Here is a 21,276-nt window from a genome sequence, read left to right as displayed (position 1 = left end):
AAGTGGTTCTCCCAATGGGGTGTACTTCCTTTGCGATCTCGAAGTTGTTTGAGTATTCACTTGATTGTTTGTAGAACTTAATCCTGAAAAAATGAATTTGGGTCGCACTGTGTTGGCATCAACAACACCATCATTGACTATGTTCTTGTTTTTATTCCAAAATCTTGGCTTATCTTTTCCTTTAAAGTCATCTTTGTTTTCCTTGAATATCTTAATGACTCCTTGTTCAATTAGGACCTTTTCTGTTGCTAAGCCTTTTTCAATGATGTCCTTGAAGGTGGACAAACAAGCTTTCCTTAGATCATAGCCAATGTCTTTGTTAACATTTTATGTGAACATCTGGACCATTTATTTTTGTGGAATTTCACAAGAGCATCTGCTGGCTAGATTTCTCCATCTTTGTAAAAATGATGCAAATGACTCTCCCTCTTTTTGCTTGGTGTTGCACAAAGTAGTGACTGATATGTCTGTCTCTATGTTGTAGGAGAAATGTTGAATAAATGCCTCTGCTAAGTCACCCCATGACTTAATTCCAGGTGGAAGTTGGGAGAACCATTCCATAGCTTGATCACCTAGGCTTTGTGGGAATAATCTCATCAAATATGTCTCTTCTGCTGCTACCTCAATGCAAGCTATAAAAAACTATCTTATGTGTGCCTTAGGATCCCCTTTTCCTCTATACTTATCAAATTTAGGCGTCACAAAGTGTGTAGGAAACGGAGGCATTGGAATGCTCTTGTCAAATGGATAAGGACATATGTCTCTCATTGTGTATGTTGGCTTTGGTGTATTTATGTCCTCCATTTTCTTTTGTAAGTCCTTGATTTTTTGTTCCAAATTGCTCTTAGGTGGGGATCGACTTCTTGGACCATACCCTATGCTTGAGGCACCAATTGGAGGAGGAGCATGTTGCATATATGGGTGATATTGATCATACACATATTCAGATGGAGGAGGTCTATAATGATGCTATGTATATGGACCACTTGGTATAGATTCATGTTGAGGAACACCATATCTATTTTGTGCATGTATACCATACTCTATAGGCATGTCATGTTCTAATGTGTTGCCCCCAAATTTGACATGGGGTTTCCTTGTGTCCAAATTTTGAGCATGCCTTTGAATATCCAATTGCTTTGGTGGCTGATCCTTAGAATTGGTATGTGGTTGAGCATATCTGTCTGCATAAGACTTCCATAACGGTCTACGAAGGTGAGTATCATATGCTTGACCATGTGTATGTGAGACCTTTGGTTTTTGAAGCAAAGCTGATGGTGATTCAGGTACCATATGTGGTCCTCTATTGCCTCCACTATTAGGTCTCCTTTGATCCATGTTGGAGTGAGGTTGTTGCAAGGGTCGATTTTCCATTATTTGAGACATGTCAAAATCATGAGGTATCTTGGCTCCACTTTGTGCCATCATTTGTAAGAAGTATTGTCTATCCCTCCTCATTATTTCCTCAACCAATCAATTGAAATGGGGATTCATAATGGATTCTTCCACATCTATTGAATGTACGGAAAAGTTGTCCATATTGTCATTGTGTGTATCATTGTTGTTTGTAGTGTCCATGTTCTCAACATTTGGAATGTTTCTATAGGCATCCATGTCAGGTAATGTAGTATGATCAGAATTGAAAAAGACATCATTCTCAAACTCATAAGAACTCATGTTTGCGGACTCTTGAGCCTCTTTAGTTTCTCTCCTAGATTTTTGAAGACGGGTTTCAACCATGAACTAGGTATTGACCGAGATGTGTGAGACTAGATGAAAAATGGAAAAAGTATGGAAGACCAAGAGTTGGATGGAATGTAAATGAATCTGAGGTGTACTTGCAATGTCCAAAGTGTAAGGCCAAGTATGTATGTAGTAGAGTAGGTGTGACTTCCAAAGAGAGGATAGTTTCTCTTGATGAGGTAAGTTGACCTTGACTCTAAGTAAGACCAAATGAGACCCAAAGGTAAGAAACCTTGATGAGGGACCACTTAGAAAAGTGTTGTTGTATGTAGTGTGTTGACAAAGTATAGTGAAGACAAGCAAGTGACCTTTTGACTCAAGTTTAGACAAATGTGAATGTAAAGTAAGGTGTGAAGCAATGATGGACTTTGTGAGACCCAAAGACAGGTTGAATGTTAAATGAAACCCTAGAGAAATGACCTAGGAAGCTCAAGAATTCCGAAACTGACTGTGTTTGTTTGCTGGACTGTAACAGTTTTTCAATTCTGGACACAGACGCGCCTGTATACTTCACAGACGCTGTTTCCTGACACAGACGTAGTTTCCTGACATAGACGTGGCTTTGTTTAACACAGACGCATTTCTGAGATTTTTTTGCAAAGTGTGATATTGATTCTGTAAACACAGACGTGTTTCTGCCCTTCACAGATGCGGTTATACAACACAGACGCTATTATGTTCGACACAGACGCGTTTCTGTAAAATTTGTGCAATTTTTTCCAATCTATGAAGTTGTTTTTGTTGTGACCAAATCAGACTGTTTGACTATTTTTCATGACAAGAGGACACAATGTTGATGAGGACTCAATGTTTGCAAGTGTCTAGACTCAAAAATGACTCCAAAAAAAAAGTGTGTTGTTTGATGTAAAAATGTTTTGCATACACTTGAAGACACAAAAGACACAATGTTTTGCTATTTGGTCTTGAATGTTTTGAATGTTTAAAATAAGTCAAGAACAATTCTTATGGCTGGCCAAGACAATAGTTGTTGATCCCACATGGGGTTTTACACCCGAGGCTACGCTATTCATAGTGGATACTTAGATGCTTGACCTCACTAGCTCCACCCTCGGCACTCACTTCTCGGGTCAGCCAAGCATTAGTCCCCACAAAAACTCCCCGTGGTGAATTTTGTATCTCTACTAAGAACTGTATGTGTGTGGGCCGCTACCAGAGGTCCGACCTCCTGCCCCAACAACTAGAAGGATTTGGGCTTCTAAAACAAAAAGGTGCTAGTATTGGCATCCACTCGTGTGGCCATACATGCGGCACTTTCAGCTCTGTAAATACAGAAGGCTCCCAGCCAGTAGGGGTTACGCCCTACAAATGATCAAATAAATTTGATCAAACGGGTTTATGGGGAGACATAGTGTCAGTATGAACTAATCAGCACACGTTATCCATAGTTTTCACCATGAATACATTTGTTTATAGTGGTTCGGAAGAGGTGGGTTTTCCTCACTACCACTTGGGTCGTTCTCTTCTCACTAGTAGTCCTAATGACCACACGGGAAGACAGGCCCTCTAAAGATTAAACAAAAAGAGCCTATTGCTTAAGACACAAAAGACAATGATTCAATTTTAGTGCACCAATTGAAGTGTTTGCTAGTCTATGAAAACAAGGCACACAATAAAAATCCAAAAACCCTTGCCAAGGACATGCAACAAAGAGTTGTTAGTAGTTTGGATTGTTTCAAATGATTACCCCTTCCTGCAAGCACACAAGTTAGGTAAATTTTAAACCCAAAAGACTTTGTGAAAATAGGGGCCTTCAACCAAACGATTTAACTTTCAAGACAAGCTGCACCAATTTCGTTAGAGGATGTATATAGGATACTGAGGATACCGATCGATGGGGAGCTTATCCCATATGATCGAGATGGAGATAGGGAGGCCCTGAGATGAGTATTCCAGGACCCAGGACTGGAGATGATGTCAGGACACGTGGCTTGGGACACTATGACAGCCACAGGGCTAGCGCTGCCAGCAGTGGTAGGAGGAGCAATCAGTGGGTTCCTATGTCCAGATAGGGTGACACGGGGGTTGGTTGTGGGTTGGGGAGGAGCACTAGAGACACTGGTGATGCAGCACACCAGATATGCTTGGGGACCGTGTGTGCTAGCACACCTCTACTATGAGTTGCATTAGTTCGTATACCATGGATCAGTGGGATTGGGCTGCGGGGTGACATTATTGCAGGTATGGGCTTATGAGCATCTGCCAGTGACGAGGCCGATACACTTCAGAGGCAGGGGTTAGGGATGCATTTTTGTGCACTTGTATGATATGATCACATCGCAGCCACGGATTGGCAGGTTGGAGCACTGGCGGCGAGTGATAGATGATATTGATGTGGTCATATGGAGGCCATATCTGGGATGCGAGCAGTGGGAGGATGATGCAGTTGAGCTTCCTTACACCTTCCGGAGCAGGTATCTGATTGGGCAGATGCCCTATGTGCTGGAGAGGCAGCTAGTGGACAGGGTTGGCTGGCAGTTTGGTAGGATCCAGAGGATGCCACGGGGCTCAGGCATGTATGCACAGACTGTCAGAGATTAGGCACAGTTTGGGCCCTTGATGTCATATGATCAGGCAGTTACACAGCTGGTAGAGATGATGCCCCTACCCTAGGACATGTGGCTAGAGATTGAGGATGCCGACATGGATGCCGAGTATACAGCATATTGGGCGGAGCATCCCTTCCCATGCTTGACGGATCCGGGAGAGCCATTGGATGGAGATGGGGGTGGGGATGATAATGATGGTGGAGGTGATGGGGGTAGAGGCCGACGGAGGAGGAGGGAAGCAGTTGGAGAGAGGAGGGTTGCACCTCGGAGGGAGGGTGGAGAGGAGAGACAGGCTCGGGTGGTGAGGGGTCGCGGTGGATTGCCGCTACAGGTGCCAACAACACAGGGTCCTAGACAAGTACAGGTATAGGGATAGAGACAGATACAGGGATAGGTACCAGTACAGGTATAGGCACAGGGGTAGGCACCCGTATAGGGGGAGCCACAGGCAGAGGCAAAGGGGGATGACGTAGAGGAGGATGAGCTGATAGAGCTGAGGGAGATTTGCCAGGGACAGGCAGATAAGATCTAGGAGTTGGAGAGGGAGAGGGATTGGCTCAGGAGGAGGCTCAGAGATACTGAGTAGGAGTGGGATCAGGCTATTCAGCGTTATACAGACACTGAGACAGCGCTGAGGTCAGGGAGACAAGCAGCAGAGGACACAGGGGCAGGATATGCTTATGTCCTGCGGGCAGGGGAGGAGATTGCCTACTGGCGGGATCTCTATTATGGTGCAGTGCCAGCGGATCAGCGGACGAGGAGCTTCCATAGACCGTCGCGTACAGCGACAGCTATGGGAGGGAGCCAAAGGAGACAGGCATAAAGTGGTGGGGTTATGGGTCCTCCACCACCACCAGATAGAGGGGACAGGAGGGATGATCCTGGGGCGGGTCCTTCAGGGGCTCAGAGTCCATCGAGGCCAGGCGGCTCCGATGGAGGGAGTTCATCATAGCCATAGAGGGCTCCCTATGTATCAGTATTGTACCATTTTTGTATGATGATGTAGACACCTGTGGGTGCTTTTGTAGCCATATGATTTTGACATCATTGTATCATGACACTTTTATGATTATATATATGAGATGATTCATCTTTGCGGTAGCTATATGCATGTGTACCTATGTGATGAGATGTTCTTATGTGATGTTTGTTTTATGTTATGGATGCAAATATTTATATGATGCAATGCAATATATTTGTTCTTTTATTTTTTAGACATATGTATGATGCAAATGTGAATGTATGTAATGTAGATGAATATGACAATGCAAATGTAAATTGTGCTAACAGGTGTTGTGTGCAGGATGTGATATCTATATGTATGTATGAAATGCTTATATGTGGTAATGCAGGTTCAACTACATGAAATGCAAATGTTTTTGACGTGTCATTATACTTAGTCATGTGATAGCAGGCTACGCGGACTCGAGAAGGATGATGGAAGTCAATCAAGAAAGGGGGATGGAAGACAAAAGATATGAAAGTGAAAGAGCTTCTTGTGCATTATCATCATTGAGCTTTATTATGGCAAGTAGGTTATGACAATCGAGGCATATGTTTGACCTAGAAAGTCATTGTACCTGTTTGCATGGAGATAAGACAGTCACAAACAAAGAATGCCCCAGTTCATACTAGACTCACAGTGTCCTCATATCCTTGGACAAGTCATAGCATTACTAAAAGACAATCCACAGACAACAAATACAAATAGGTGATGATACCCCATCCTCTCCTTTCTAGTCAAAGACATCCTGGAGATAGAATCTCTAGTCAAAGACATCCTGGAAAAGCTAAAAGACATGTCACCAAAAAAAAAGATGAAATCAAAAGAAAACCAAGACTCGACACCAACATCCACTGTAGTCCTCAAGTTTAGTGTCTCTTGTCACTTGTATAAGTCTTATTTGATTGTGGTCACAATGTTTACTTTCACAAAAAGGATAGATAACACTGAACCATATGTTGTCTGAGTCTGTTGAAAGATTTGATTTGTTGAAGCCCATTGTTGCTACTGTGTCTCATCTGAAACTGACTGAATCCATGAAACTGATACTTTATTGTGGAGAAGATGAAACTTTATTGTGGATCTGAGATGCAAATGTTGCTTTATTGTAGATTGTGCACGGATAGACTAAAGGAAGCTGGAAGAAACTGTACTCCTCGAAACATGTTATGTTCTTAGTTCCACACCCATCACTAGACGTAGGATTTGCCTTAGCCACAGATAGGATCTGATTTATTATGGATGGAAAGGGAGGTGAAAAGGGAGGTTTATTATGAATGGCTAACCAATCTTGGGTAGATCAATAAGAAGCCATGATGGGAATGGGTAAGTTTATTATGGATGAATTGGTCGTGAGTGTGTGCAAAGTGAAGTGATGAAAGAGAATCCTGAAGTTGGGAGGAGCAATCTCTCTACACATGGCACTGGTGACCCAGTTTTCACCATGGTACTTGCCCAGGGTGCCACCGAAGTAGTTTTCACCATTGGAAGAAATTATTTCTCTTTACTTTTTTCGATTTTTCAATGTTTTTTGTGTCACAAGATGCTTGTTTGCCAGGTTTTCACCAAGTAACGATTTTTTTGTTTTATAATTTTTTTTTGTATTTTCAAAATTTTTGATTTTTTTTGTATTTTTTGAATTAGGATACTCTAAAGAGCTATGTGTAGAACCTGTGAAGGTGCATGTTGTTGATAGGATCCTCCGAAGGTTCACCTTCTGTAGTTGAGAGCTGATATGCCCCAGATCCATATGCTACTGTGATGATGTAAGGACCAAGCCAGTTTGGTTCGAACTTGCCCTTCTTCTCTCTGTCTTGCTGATTTTTGGGATTTTCTCTAAGAACTAAGTCACCCACCTCAAATGTGCGAGGCTTGACCTTGTGATTGTAGCTGCGACTCATTCGTTGTTGGTAAGCTTTGAGATGATTAAAAGTAGTTTGTCTTCGTTCATCCAATAGTTCCAGCTCTTGTAAGCAAGAGACCCTATAGTCTTCATCACTGATGATGTTTTGCAAAGAAACCCATAAAGAGGGTAGCTCGACCTCAATAGGCAAGATAGCTTCAGTTCCATAGACAAGTGAATAGGGTGTAGCTCCTGTAGGTGTGCGGACACTTGTGCGGTAGGCCCAAAGTGCAGGATCTGTTTTCCTGTGACTTGTGTGAGAGGCATGACTTCAATCCATTTTGTAAAATATTATGTGGCAGTGATAATGAATTTATGACTATTGGCAGAAGGAGGGTGAATCTTGCCTATGAGATCGAGTGCCCACTGACAAAAGGGCCAAGGAGAAACAATTGGTTGAAGTTCTTGTGCTAGCGCATGTATGATGTCTCCATGAAATTGAAATTGCTTACATTTCTTGACAAACTGATATGAGTCTTTTTCCATATTGGGCCAGTAATATCCAGTCCTGATGAGTTTCTTGGCCAAGGTAGGACCACTAGCATGTGGACCACATATCCCTTCATGCACTTCCCGTAACGCAATCTGAGCTTCATCGCTTTCTAAACATCTAAGAAGAGTGCCATCTAGACCTCGCCGGTATAGGATATCAGCTAAAATGACATATCGAGAGGATTGGCGAATTAAAGTGCGATGTTGGTTATTTGATAGATCAGGAGGTAGAGTATTGTCACGTGGGTATGTGAAAATGGAACCATATAACTGGGATTCGGGACTGACAACACATATCGTCTTAGTAGGCATGATCTCATATGAAGGAACCAAAAGGTTATCCACCAAGAACTCATAGTGGGTCTCGTTTGGAGGTAAATCAATCAGGGAAGCAATTGTAGCCATGGCATCTGCAGTGCGATTCTGCTCTCTTGGTATCTACTCAAAGTCTATCTTTGTGAAGTGTTGTTTTAGGTCATCCACCATTTGTTTATAAGGCATTAATTTTTCATATTTTGTTTGGTAATCATCAGTTGCTTGACGGATGACAAGTTGGGAGTCCCCAAAAACACGAAGTTCCTGGATCTTCCATTGAACTGCAATTCGTAATCCTGTTGTTAATGCCTCATATTCCTCTATATTGTTAGTGCAAGGGAATGATAAGCGGTATGATTTTGGTATAGAATCCCCTTGAGGAGTTATAAAGAGGATGCCAGCTCCTGCCCCATGCTATGTGTATGAGCCATCGAAGTACAATTGCCATGGCTTTGCATGTGACATTGTCAAAATGGATTCCTCTGGAAATTCTGAACTTAGAGGAACATCATCTATCATGGGAGCATCTGCTAATTGATCTGCAATGGCTTGTCCTTTTATTGCTTTTCTGTCCACATACTCGATGTCAAATTCACTCAGGATCATTACCCATTTGGCCAGTCGCCCAGTAAGTGTGGCTTTATTGAGAAGGTATTTCAATGGGTCTATCCTTGCAACTAACTTAGTCTTATGAGTAAGCATCTAATGTCATAATTTCTACGAAGAAAAGACCACGGTGAGACATGCATGCTTAATTGGTGTGTAGTTTAGCTCATATCCTACCAATGTGTGACTGATATGGTAAACTACTTTTTCTTTGCCTTCAGCAATTTGTTGTGCTAAGAGTGCCCCCAGTGCTGTTGGAGTAGCTGATATGTATAGTAACAGTGGTTGATCTAGAACTGGTGGCATCAGAACTAGCGGATTTAGAAGATAATATTTTAGCGTCTGGAAAGCCTGTTGACAATTATCATCCCATTTGAATTTGATGTTTTTATGTAGCAGGTGCTGAAAAGGATTACACTTATCTGCCAGTTGTGCTATGAATCGTCGGATGGACTGGAGTCTGCCTTGTAAGGATCGAAGTTGACTGATATTTATTGGTGGTTGCATCTCCAAGATGGCCTTGACTTTTGTTGGATCAGCTTTAATTCCTCTTTTGGATACAATGAATCCTAGGAGCTTCCCGTAGGTTACTCCAAAGACACATTTCTTGGGGTTTAATCTTACTTTGTATTTTTCCAACCGATCAAAGATGACTGAAAGTATGTCCAAATATGTATTTATGTCTATTGATTTGCCCAAGAGGTCGTCAACATAATCTTCCATGGTTACGTGGATGAGATCATGAAAGATAGTAGTCATGGCTCTTTGATATGTAGCACCTGCATTCTTTAGCCCGAAAGGCATGACATTCCAGCAGAAAGTTCCCCACGGACAAGTAAATGATGTTTTGTGTTGATCCTCGGGCGCGATCGTTATTTGATTATAACTAGAGAATCCATCCATCAATGATAACATTTCATGACCTACGGTGAGATCAACAATCAAGTCAATATTTGGTAATGGGAAGTCATTCTTTGGACAAGCTTTGTTGATGTCTCTGAAATCTATGCAAATTCTGATGCTGCGATCTGGTTTACTGACAGGTACTAAGTTGGAGATCCACTCAGGATAATCGATTGGGCGTATGAATCCGACATCCAATAACTTCTCAAGTTCTGCTTTGACTAGTAATGCCACTTGGGGATGCATTTTTCTTAATTTCTGTTTTACTGGTTTTGCCCCCGGTTTGACTGTCAAATGATGCATTACCAAATCCGGATCCAATCCAGGCATATCAGTGTATGACTAGGCAAAATTGATTTTTCGTTCTTTGAAGAAACTTATGAATTTTGACCTTTCGGACTCTATCAATGATTGAGCTAGGAATATGTTGTGTGGAACCTCTTCTGTACCAATGTTTGTTTTGATAGTCTCCTCTACCAACATGGATGACTTTTCCTCATATGATGCTAGGAGAATGTCAAGCCTTCCATCTTCGGGTGCCTCAGAGAGGTTTTCGCCCTCAGATACGTCCTTTCTTTTTACTTTTTTGGGGTCAGACAGTGCCACAGTGTGGTTTTCGCCATAAGACCCTTGATTTGTTCTTATTTTCACATTTTTGCGACTGGAAGGTCCGACACCCTCACCAAAATATGCCACGCTATTGAGTTCTATAGTGTATCCCGCTTTATGGTCTCCAGGAGGAAGATCATCTCGTATGCCCAGATAGTCAATAAAAGCTTCATCATTTTGGAATGTGTCAAACTATGCAGGTCCTTCATGATCCCAGTCAATGAGTTGGTGGTGAATAAGGGGAAGGCCGTTAATGTCTTCAAAGTTAGTGGGGCTAAGAGTGAAGACGTTGTTATATTCGGGTATGTCAAGGTAATTATTGAGGTCATCGATGGCACTCTCCTCATCAGTCTCGATTGCGAGCGAATCCAAATTATCATCACTAGTAGCACATTCTGGGACAGGTGTTCTCATCCTATGTGATTTCAACCTAGAACCTTGAGACAAGGACTGTGTGGAATCCTCATGGGTTGCTTCTTGACCAACTCTGAACTTGTTATAAAATTCCTCTTCTTCTGTTGGTTCATCTGGCTCTCTGAATATCTCGGTGAGCTCGTAGTCACTGGAAGACTTGTTTGAACCCCATTCCCATTCGTTGGAATCTATGGAATAGCGATCCTCCTGTTGAATTTTGGCAGCTTTGATTTGTAAGGCTTCTTCTGTCCTTTGGGTGTGGACCTTGGAAGTTAAGAAACCGAGTCCTTTCGAGCATTCCTTTTTGAAAGTCAATTCAGGTTGTAAAGGTTGAATGATGCCTTCCTTTCGTAACCCAAGAGGGCTTTTTCCATCATACCCGAAGTTTTGTAGAATTTTGAAGCCTTTGCCATATTTCTCACATGGTAGACTAATGTGATCTTGTGTGTCATCTTCATTGTCTCTGAAAAGTATTTTGTATAAATCTTCCTCTTCTAGTTCACCCCATCTTTGAAAGGTAGTAGGGTCCCATTTGAGCATCATGATGGATACTTGTTTGTTAGGATGTGGTCTTCCATATTCTTTTGGGGAACTCATGACTTGTTGTAAGTACATGGTCTGATTTAAAGTATATTCCCCCATGCCCTTGTCTTTAAACTTTCCTTTAAGCTCACCTTGTTTTGATGTCGAAGGTTTTAACGACTCAGGATCAATATATGCTGAGGAAGGAACAACTTCACGATTACTGGGAATGATGGTCTCAGTTTTTGATCTCAGATTATTGCAGTATATGAACGGATTAGGATCACCGTTTACTGTTACCTCCACTCCATTATGAGGAAACTTAATGCATTGGTGATATGTGGATGGGACTGCCCTCATTTCATGAATCCAAGGGCGTCCTAGCAATATGTTATAAGTGACATTTAAATCTAGGACTTGACAAACCACATCCTTTGTAACTGGCCCAACTTTGAGAGGCAAGGTGACTATGCCCTTGGACGAACGTTTTTCATCATCATATGCCTTAATGGTGATTTGATTTGTAGAATTCACAGCTTTATCAGAATATCCCAATTGTGTACTAGTGTTCAGTGTACAAATGTTTAGACCTGCTCCTCCATCTATCAGGACTCTTTTTATTTGATGTTTGTGTATGAAGGCTTCAATGTGTAATGGTGCATTATGTTGCTGACTTACAGAGGTGTCATCGGCTTCTGTGAAAGTAAGGGAATGTGGAACGGAAAGGTATCCCACCATGGCTTGAAACTGGTCCACGTTCAAATCAGTAGGAATAGCAGTGTCTCTCAAGATTTTGTCAAGAATAGCTTTATGTGCGAGGGATATGCGTAAGAGCTTAAGGATGGAGATGAGCATGGGTGTCTTCCCTAACTGTTCTACAAGATCATACTCAGGTTTGGTTGATGAGGAAGTGGTGTTCTTAGTTGGAGCACCTTGCAAGGTGATTTTACCTCGGCGGGTTGTAACATGACATTCAGGGGTAGGTTCGGAAGAAGATCCAACACCTTTTAGGATAATCCTGGGTCTCCAAGTAGAATTCTCAGACGCTTTGTCCTTAATGATAATGGTAGAGACATAATTGTCCATCGAGATGTGATTGATAGTTGAATCATAGTTGTAAGATGCTCTGGTATAGTTGGTTTGATCCTCTCTGGCTTTAGCTTTTCCCTTGTCATGTTTTGGGAATGGTTCCTTAAACATCTCATGTTCTTGATTAGACGAATGTCCCTCAATCTCAATGTCACCTCTATCAATGAGATCTTGTATGATGTTCTTCAGTCGATGACAATTTCCTGTCTTATGACCCTCGCTCTTATGAAATTCACAATACTCATCATCGTTCCACCAATTTGGTTTAACCTTTGGTTCATATGGAGGAAAATCTGGAACTATGATTACCTTGTTTGCCACTAGCTTCTTGAAGATTGACTCAAGTGGTTCTCCCAATGGGGTGTACTTCCTTTGTGATCTGGAAGTTGTTTGAGTTTTCACTCGATTGTTTGTAGAACTTGATCCCGAAAAAATGAATTTGGGTTGCACTGTGTTGGCATCAACAACACCATCATTGACTATGTTCTTGTTTTTATTCCAAAATCTTGGCTTATCTTTTCCTTTAAAGTCATCTTTGTTTTCCTTGAATATCTTAATGACTCCTTGTTCAATTAGGACCTTTTCTGTTGCTAAGCCTTTTTCAATGACGTCCTTGAAGGTGGACAAACAAGCTTTCCTGAGATCATAGCCAATGTCTTTGTTAACATTTTGTGTGAACATCTGTACCATTTTTTTTTGTGGAATTTCACAAGAGCATTTGCTGGCTAGATTTCTCCATCTTTGTAAAAATGATACAAAAGACTCTCCCTCTTTTTACTTGGTGTTGCACAAAGTAGTGACTGATATGTCTGTCTCTATGTTGTAGGAGAAATGTTGAATAAATGCCTCTACTAAGTCACCCCATGACTTAATTCCAGGTGGAAGTTGGGAGAACCATTCCATAGCTTGATCACCTAGGCTTTGTGGGAATAATCTCATCAAATATGTCTCTTCTATTGCTACCTCAATGCAAGTTGTGAAAAACTGTCTTATGTGTGCCTTAGGATCCCCTTTTCCTCTATACTTATCAAATTTAGGCGTCACAAAGAGTGTAGGAAATGGAGGCATTGGAATGCTCTTGTCAAATGGATAAGGACATATGTCTCTCATTGTGTATGTTGGCTTTGGTGTATTTATGTCCTCCATTTTCTTTTGTAAGTCCTTGATTTTTTGTTCCAAATTGCTCTTAGGTGGGGATCGACTTCTTGGACCATACCCTATGCTTGAGGCACCAATTGGAGGAAGAACATGTTGCATATATGGGTGATATTGATCATACACATATTCATATGGAGGAAGTCTATAATGATGCTGCGTATATGGAAACACAGACGCGACTCCAGATGTCGCAGACGTGCCAGAAAATAAAAAAACGCGATCCAAAAGTGCGCAGACGCGAAAATATCAAAATGCTATCGAAAACGTCAGATCTGCAACTTCAAAATACACAATCTACAACAAGGATGTTAAATGCAAAAGGGACAAGAGTCCCACCGGGCGTGCCAAAATGTATATGGTGAAAATGGAAACAACAATAACGATATTGAAAGGCTAAATGAATTCAACCACAAAACCCTAGCCTAACAACAACAAAGATCCACCATAACATATGAAGATTACCTAAGACAATGCAAATCGAACGAAATCACAAAGATTATACCATCACATGTCCAATAGGGTTTTTATCTCCATTCTTCCTATCTCCATTGATCTTGCTTGATATATTTGCTCTCAGATTTTATGTGCACAAGAGCTCAACAAAGAACGGAATGTGGTTGCAAGTAGGATCATAGTGTAGTCAAGTGCATAAAAGATGATTAGCATGCATCATTAGGGTTTGATAATGAAGGAAGCATCTCCTTATATAGAAGACACTATATGAAATGGAGGGATAAGATTGAGAGGTGTAAAAGGAGGTCGGCTATGATTAGAGGGTAGGTAAAAGAAATAATAAAATAATGAAAGGGGTAGATAGTGTATGAATTAAGAGATGAATGACATGTGTCATGGGTAGAAAAGGTTAATGAATTAATTAAATAAATAAAGATTTATTTAATTAATAGAAGAAGTGGGATAATTAAATAAATAAAATATTTATTTAATTTAGGAAAAGGATAATTTAAATAAATAAATGTATTTATTTAAATGAGAAATAAGGCTAGAAGAGGATAAATGAATTAATTAAATAAATAAAGATTTATTTAATTAATAGAAGAATTAAGCTTAGATAATTAAATAAATAAAATATTTATTTAATTAGACATGACAATTTTGGGTGTCTACAATCTCCTATTCCAGTATTTGGTTTATGCATTTCGGTATTAATCTTTTGGGTTCCAGTATTAAAGTTTTAATTGCTTAAGGTTTCACTAATTTGAGACAACTAATTCACCCCCCGCTCTCAGTTGTCTTCTGGTTATTTGTACTATATAACAATTGGTATCAGATCTCTCATCCTCTTTGCAGAATGATAGGGAGAAACTCAAATGGACTAGCTCAAACTGTATGTTTATAATCAATTTGGCTTGCAAGTTCCCTCAAAGGTGATTGTTGAAGGTTTTTCCACTTGTTTAGGTACTGTTTCTTTGATGTCTTTCCTTCTCTATGCTTCATACCAACCCTATGATCTTCCTACCATGTTAGTTCTTATTTTCATTCATGCTTGCTCTCAAGACTCACAAAAGTGCAACTTTGCTTCCTAACTCCAAACACCAAAATCTCTCACCAAGAGTTGCAGGAGGTCTAGGACATTTTCTAACATCCTATTAGTCTTATTTCAACTTGGTTTGGTGATCTATTCAATTGTCTTGTTACCCGATTTGAAGAAAAGCTCAAAACAAGGCTTCAAGGAAAGAGCCCCAATTAGCCCTCCAAAACTGCTAAAACGCTTATAACTCCACAAACTACAAAAACACTTAATGAAACCTTGCATATATGGATACCCTTTATTAAGATCTTTCAAGTTTGTGCTATGAGGAGGTCTGAAAAGATCATACAATTGCAAACCTATAAATGTGCCTAAAAACAAGGGTTTTCAAGGGTTTTGAGTCTTCAAACACCTTATCACCATTCCAAATTATTCTTCAGACCACCAAATATTGTGAGGTTTTTACCATCATTATAAATCCTTCCAACTTCATTCCCTGCAAGCATAAAGACAAGCACTTGATGTGCAACCAAGTTTCAAGAGGAAAAGTGCTCAAAAACCATTTTATTCAACACTTTGGCTTCTCAAAATGCATTCCAACAAAATATTCATTGAAACATCCTCCCATGTGGTCTAAAAGCTCTATCCAAACTTCATTCCACCTTAGGAAACTAAAAATGAGGTCCACTTGGTGGGGGTTTGCAAAGAAGCTTTGTTTTACACCATGAAAATTCACTAGCCGGGCTATAGGAGCTCACCTAGTAAGCAACAAAAACCATTTTCTTTTTCATTGCCATCAAACAAAAACTTGTATACAAATCCTTGAAGCAATCAAATCCAATACTCTAAATTTGCAATTCTTGCACTGTTAGTAGCCTTCTACTCAAAGCATCTGCTACTTTATTACATTGTCCCTTCTTATGCTTAATGGAAAATGTATATGATTGCAAGTACTCAACCCATTTAACATGTCTATGACTCAACTTATCTTGTGAATTCAAAAAACTAAGAGTTTGATTATCTATGTAAACAACAAACTCTTTGGGCAGCAAATAGTGCCTCCATTTTCGAAGAGCTTGGACAAGAGCATACAATTCAAGATCATAGGATGAATACTTCTTTTTTGCATCATTGAGCTTTTCACTAAAGAAAGCTACTGGTCTATTATCTTGACTCAAAATAGCACCAACTACTATGTTACTTGCATCACATTCAATAGTGAACAACTTATCAAAACTAGGAAGAATGAGTACTGGTTGTGTAGCTACCTTTTGTTTCAAGAGTTCAAACCCCTTATTAGTCTCTTTGGTCCACTAGAACTTTGTCTGACTCCACCTTTAATAGTATCTAGCATAGGTGTACAAATCTCATTGAATCCCCTTATAAACTTCCTATAGAACTGTGCCAAACTATGAAAGCTTTGCACTTCACTTGTAATTTTTGGTGTTGGCCAATTTGTGATGGCTTCCACCTTTGATGTGTCCATTTTCAAGTCTCCACCTGAAAGTACAAAACCAAGATAGACTAGTTCCTACTACATAAATTCACACTTCTCCAAGTTTATTATGAGTTTCTCATCATACAATTGTTGCAATACAAATTTGAGATGCTTTAGATGTTCATCTTTAGTTCTACTGAAAATCAAGATATCATCTAAGTATACAACAACAAATTTACCAATAAAATCTTTAAGCACTTCATTCATGAGTCTCATGAATGTACTAGGAGCATTAGTGAGACCAAATGGCATAACAAGCCATTCATAAAGTCTTTCATTAGTTTTGAAGGTTGTTTTCCACTCATCACCTTCCTTTATCCTTATTTGGTGGTAACCACTCTTGAGATCAGTCTTTGTGAAACACTTTGCACCTCCCAAGCAATCCATCAAATCTTTAATCCTTGGGATAGGGAATCTGTATTTGATAGTGATTCTATTAATGGCTCTTGAATCTGTGTATAGCCTCCATGTTCTTCCTTTCCCTGGTTCTAACACTGTAGGTACGGCACAAGGACTTATGCTCTTTCTTATCAAACCTTGATCTAACAACTCTTGTATTTGTCTAGCCACTTCTTTATTATGTTTCGGGGTCATCTTATAGGCTACTTTGTTGGGTAATGAGGCTCCTAGAATGAAGTCAATGTGATGGCTTATGGCTCTAGTAGGTGGTAGAGTTGTCGGTGCTCCATCACTTATGATTTCTTTAAAGTTGTCTAGTATTTGTTGCACTTCATGAGGTATTTGAACCTTCTTTTCTTTCTTTTCTTCCTTTGGTTTCACTATGAGAGCAAATCCCACTCCTTCACCCTCTTCAAGAGTGTTTATGAACTCTTTTTCACTCACGAACAAGGCATTTGGGTTTTTTGATTTTCTACCCTCTCCTTCATTATTTAAGGACTGAATTTTATATGTGACTCCATCTTTTTGAAAAGAATAAGAGTTATTCTCACCTTTATGAATGGCTTTTCCATCAAATTGCCATGGCCTACCCAGAAGTAGCTGACAAGCATCCATTGGGAGTATATCACACAATATTTTATCCTTATAACTCCCTATTGTGAACTCAACCCAATCTTATTCATTCACCACCACATGCTCCTCCTTGTTGAGCCAAGTGACCTTATATGGACTACTATGTGGAACTCTCTCCAATTTAAGTTTGTTTGTTGCTTCCTCAGACACAATATTGTCTGTAGACCCTGAATCTATCACAACTCTGCAAATGTTACCCATGATCTTGCACTTGATTCTAAATAAAGATCTTCTTTGAGTTGGTTCCTCTTTGTTTGTCTCCTTGATCAAGACTCTTCTCATCATTAAAATTTACCCATCTTCTGAAGCTAAACTCACTTCTTGTGTCTTACCGCTTGCTACATCTTCTTGCACATATGTCACTCTTCTTTCACCTCCTTGAGATGAAGAATATTTCTCAGGGCATCTATAGGCGAGATGACCCAACTTTTGGCAATTGTAACACTTCATGGTGGAGAAGTAGGACCCTCTTCGTGGTCCACTAGATCTACCTCTTCTTGGGTTGCTAGATCCCCTTCCTCTATAGTTGCTCTTGCTATTAGAATCCCCACTTTGCTCTATAAGTTTGGACTCTCATTGGGACCTTTGATCAGCTCCTCTTCCACCAAAATTGCCTTTATGGCCTCTAGCATCTCTTCCCCTACCTCTACCTCTATTGCTTTTTTTTTGCTTCTTCCTACTTTTCTCTTCCACTTTGAGTGCCAGTTGGTAACACTTCTACACTGTATTGGGACACAATAAACTCAATTCTTCTTGTATATTCCATATCAAGCCATTGAGATATCTTGCAACTTTTATGTTCTCATCTTATACAACCTTTGACCTCAAACATAGTCTTTGAAACTCCTTTGTATAGCTCCTCACATCTAACTCCCTTTGCCTCAAATTCCGCCTCTTCTTCTGTAGTTGGATTTCATAATCATTTGGTGTGTAGGTTTCCTTGACCTTAGACACCATTCCTTTCTAGGTTGCTATACGTTGTTTCCCCTCTTTTTCTCTCTCAACTTGAATGAACTTCCACCATGTTAAGGAAATCCCTCTCAACCTAGACTTAGCTACCTTCACCTTCTGGGCCTCTATCACCCCATCACATTCAAAGTAATTCTACAGGCCTTCAATCCACTCCATGACTGAATCTGGATCCATCTTATCACTAAAAAGAGCTACACCTTCTAAGGTTTTGCCACTCAAAGCCTTGAAGGCCTTCAAGAAAGGTTCTTGTTCAAGAATAGGGTTAGGTATAGGTATGTCATCTTCAATTGCTACCAATTTGCCCATATCTCCTACCTTATCGCTCACTTCTTCAGTTTTGACCTCTACTGAAACTAGTTTTGTCTCTAGCTGCTCCAATTTCTCCCTTAGTGCTCTATTTTCCTCTTCTTGGTCTTCTACCTTCCTGGCTAACTGAGCATTGGTCACCATCTTTAAACTACTCACTTCTACCCAAGACATACTTCTTGCTCTGATACCACTATGATAGGGAGAAACTCAAAAGGATTGGCTTAAACTATGTGTTTGTAATCAATTTGGCTTGCAAGTTCCCTCAAAGGTGATTGTTGAAGGTTTTTCCACTTGTTTAGGTACTATTTCTTTTATGACTTTCTTTTTGTATGCTTCATACCAACCCTAAGATCTTCCTACCATGTTATTTCTTATTTTCATTCATACTTGCTCTCAAGACTCACAAAAGTGCAACTTTGCTTCCTAACTCCAAACACCAAAATCTCTCACCAAGAGTTGTAGGAGGTCTAGGACATTTTATAACATCCTATTAGGCTTATTTCAACTTGGTTTGGTGATCTATTCAATTGTCTTGTTACCCGATTTGAAGAAAAGCTCAAAACAGGGCTACAAGGAAAGAGCCCCAATTAGCCCTCCAAAACTGCTAAAACGCTTATAACTCCACAAACTACCAAAACACTTAATTAAACCCTTGCATATCTGGATACCCTTTATGGATATCTTTCAATTTTGTGCTATGAGGAGGTCTGAAAAGATCGTACAATTGTTGTCCTATGAATGCGCCTAAAAACAAGGGTTTTCAAGGGTTTTGAGTCTTCAAAAACCTTATCACCATTCCAAACTCTTCTTTAGATCACCAAATCTTGTGAGAAGGTTTGTACCATCATTATAAAGCCTTCCAACTTCTTTCCCTACAAGCATAAAGACAAACACTTGATGTGCAAGCAAGTTTCAAGAGGAAAAGTGCTCAAAAACCATTGTATTCAACACTTTGTCTTCTCAAAATGCATTCCAACAAACTATTCATTGAAACATCCTCCTATCTGGTCTAAAAGCTCTATCCAAACTTCATTCCACCTTAGGAAACCAAAAATGAGGTCCACTTGGTGGGGGTTTGCAAAGAATATTTATTTTACACCATGAAAATTCACTAGCCGGGCTATAGGAGCTCGCCTAGTAAGCAACAAAAACCATTTTATTTGTCATTTCCATCAAACAAAAACTTGTATATACAAGAAGGCTATGTAGAACAACTTGACTCTCAGAGGCCATGGAGAAAGAGCCAAAGAAAATCAAGTTGCTTCCATTGTTGAAGCCAAACCCTTACTCAACCGAGAACAGGGCTAAAACAAAATAATTTTGATACAATGTTAAAACTTCACACCAGCACACAAACCCAGGTGAGAAAGCTTTAACACAACATGTCACAACTGCCCAAATGAACGGAAGAAAAGTGACAAAATTCTTAGTTTTTGTATTTAATTCTTCTTGTTTTTGAATGCCAACTTGATACAAAGTTGTGTGAGGATTTAAATAGTCACTCACAACCTAAATCATGCCCAGGTATGGACCAATAACCACCTTTTGTCTTATTTTTACAAAATTTCCAAAAATTGTCAAAATGTTGCTTGACAATTTTGACAATTTTTGGTATAATGAGCATTTTTGACTTGTGAGCCAAATAGACTTAACTCTACCATGTGAAATTGTTTAATATAACCACACAAACATATTTCAATTCCTAACAAGGCTTTATAAGGCATTTTGACCATTTTTCCATATTTTGCCCATTCCAGGCTTGCAAAGCATAAAAGGTCAAAAATTGACCAAAAACTCAAAAAAACAACAAAACTAAGACACAAAGGACACTTAAAAACACAAAACACACCCTTTGGACATACAAAAAGTTCATTATTCAATTGGGACCAACATAGGCCATTTCAAACCAAAATTTGATGAAGTGCTCCATGAGCTTCACTAGGTGCTCCTGCACCATAGAAGATTAACCGCTTGAGGAAGATCCTATGGTGACTAACAGTTCAAGTTCATCTAGTTCATTTGGAGCTATATTTCAGAGAGATATTCCTAGGCTTGATGGAACAAATTACAGAGTATGGAAGATTCAGATGGAGACTCATCTGAGATGTCTTGGTAAGGAGATTTGGGAAATCACAAAGAATAGTGTTACACCTCATAATACGACATCTGGCAATCCTCCTCCAAAAAATTGGATAAGGAGCTTGAGAATGATTGTAGAGAAAGAGAATCCCTCTTGTGTGTACTTATTGATCAACAAATAATCAGATTAATTGATAAATCATCTGCAAAGGCTATATGGGATATGTTGGAGACTCTTAATGAAGGTGATCCTACTGTGAAGATTGCTAAACTTGATGGTTACCAGGTGTGATATGAAAACTTGAAGATGGAAGAAGATGAAAGGATTACTGCATTCATGGAAAGGGTAAATGAGATTGTTATGGGAATTCAATGTTGTGGTGGAGTTCTTAGTGAAGATGAAATAGTTTCTAAAGTTCTGAGAGCTTTACCACTGACTTTTAAGATGAAGGCTACTACTATTAATGAATTAGAACAATGACCAATACTTCTATCAATAGAGATACCTTGGTTGGGGAATTATCGCCTTTTGATCTTGAAGAATTTGGACCCTCTAGAGCTGTGAAGTCTGAA

The sequence above is a fragment of the Cryptomeria japonica genome, chromosome 5 (genome assembly GCF_030272615.1).
Source record: "Cryptomeria japonica chromosome 5, Sugi_1.0, whole genome shotgun sequence".
Classification (NCBI taxonomy): Eukaryota; Viridiplantae; Streptophyta; class Pinopsida; order Cupressales; family Cupressaceae; genus Cryptomeria; species Cryptomeria japonica.
Note: the sequence above shows the minus strand (reverse complement) of the source record.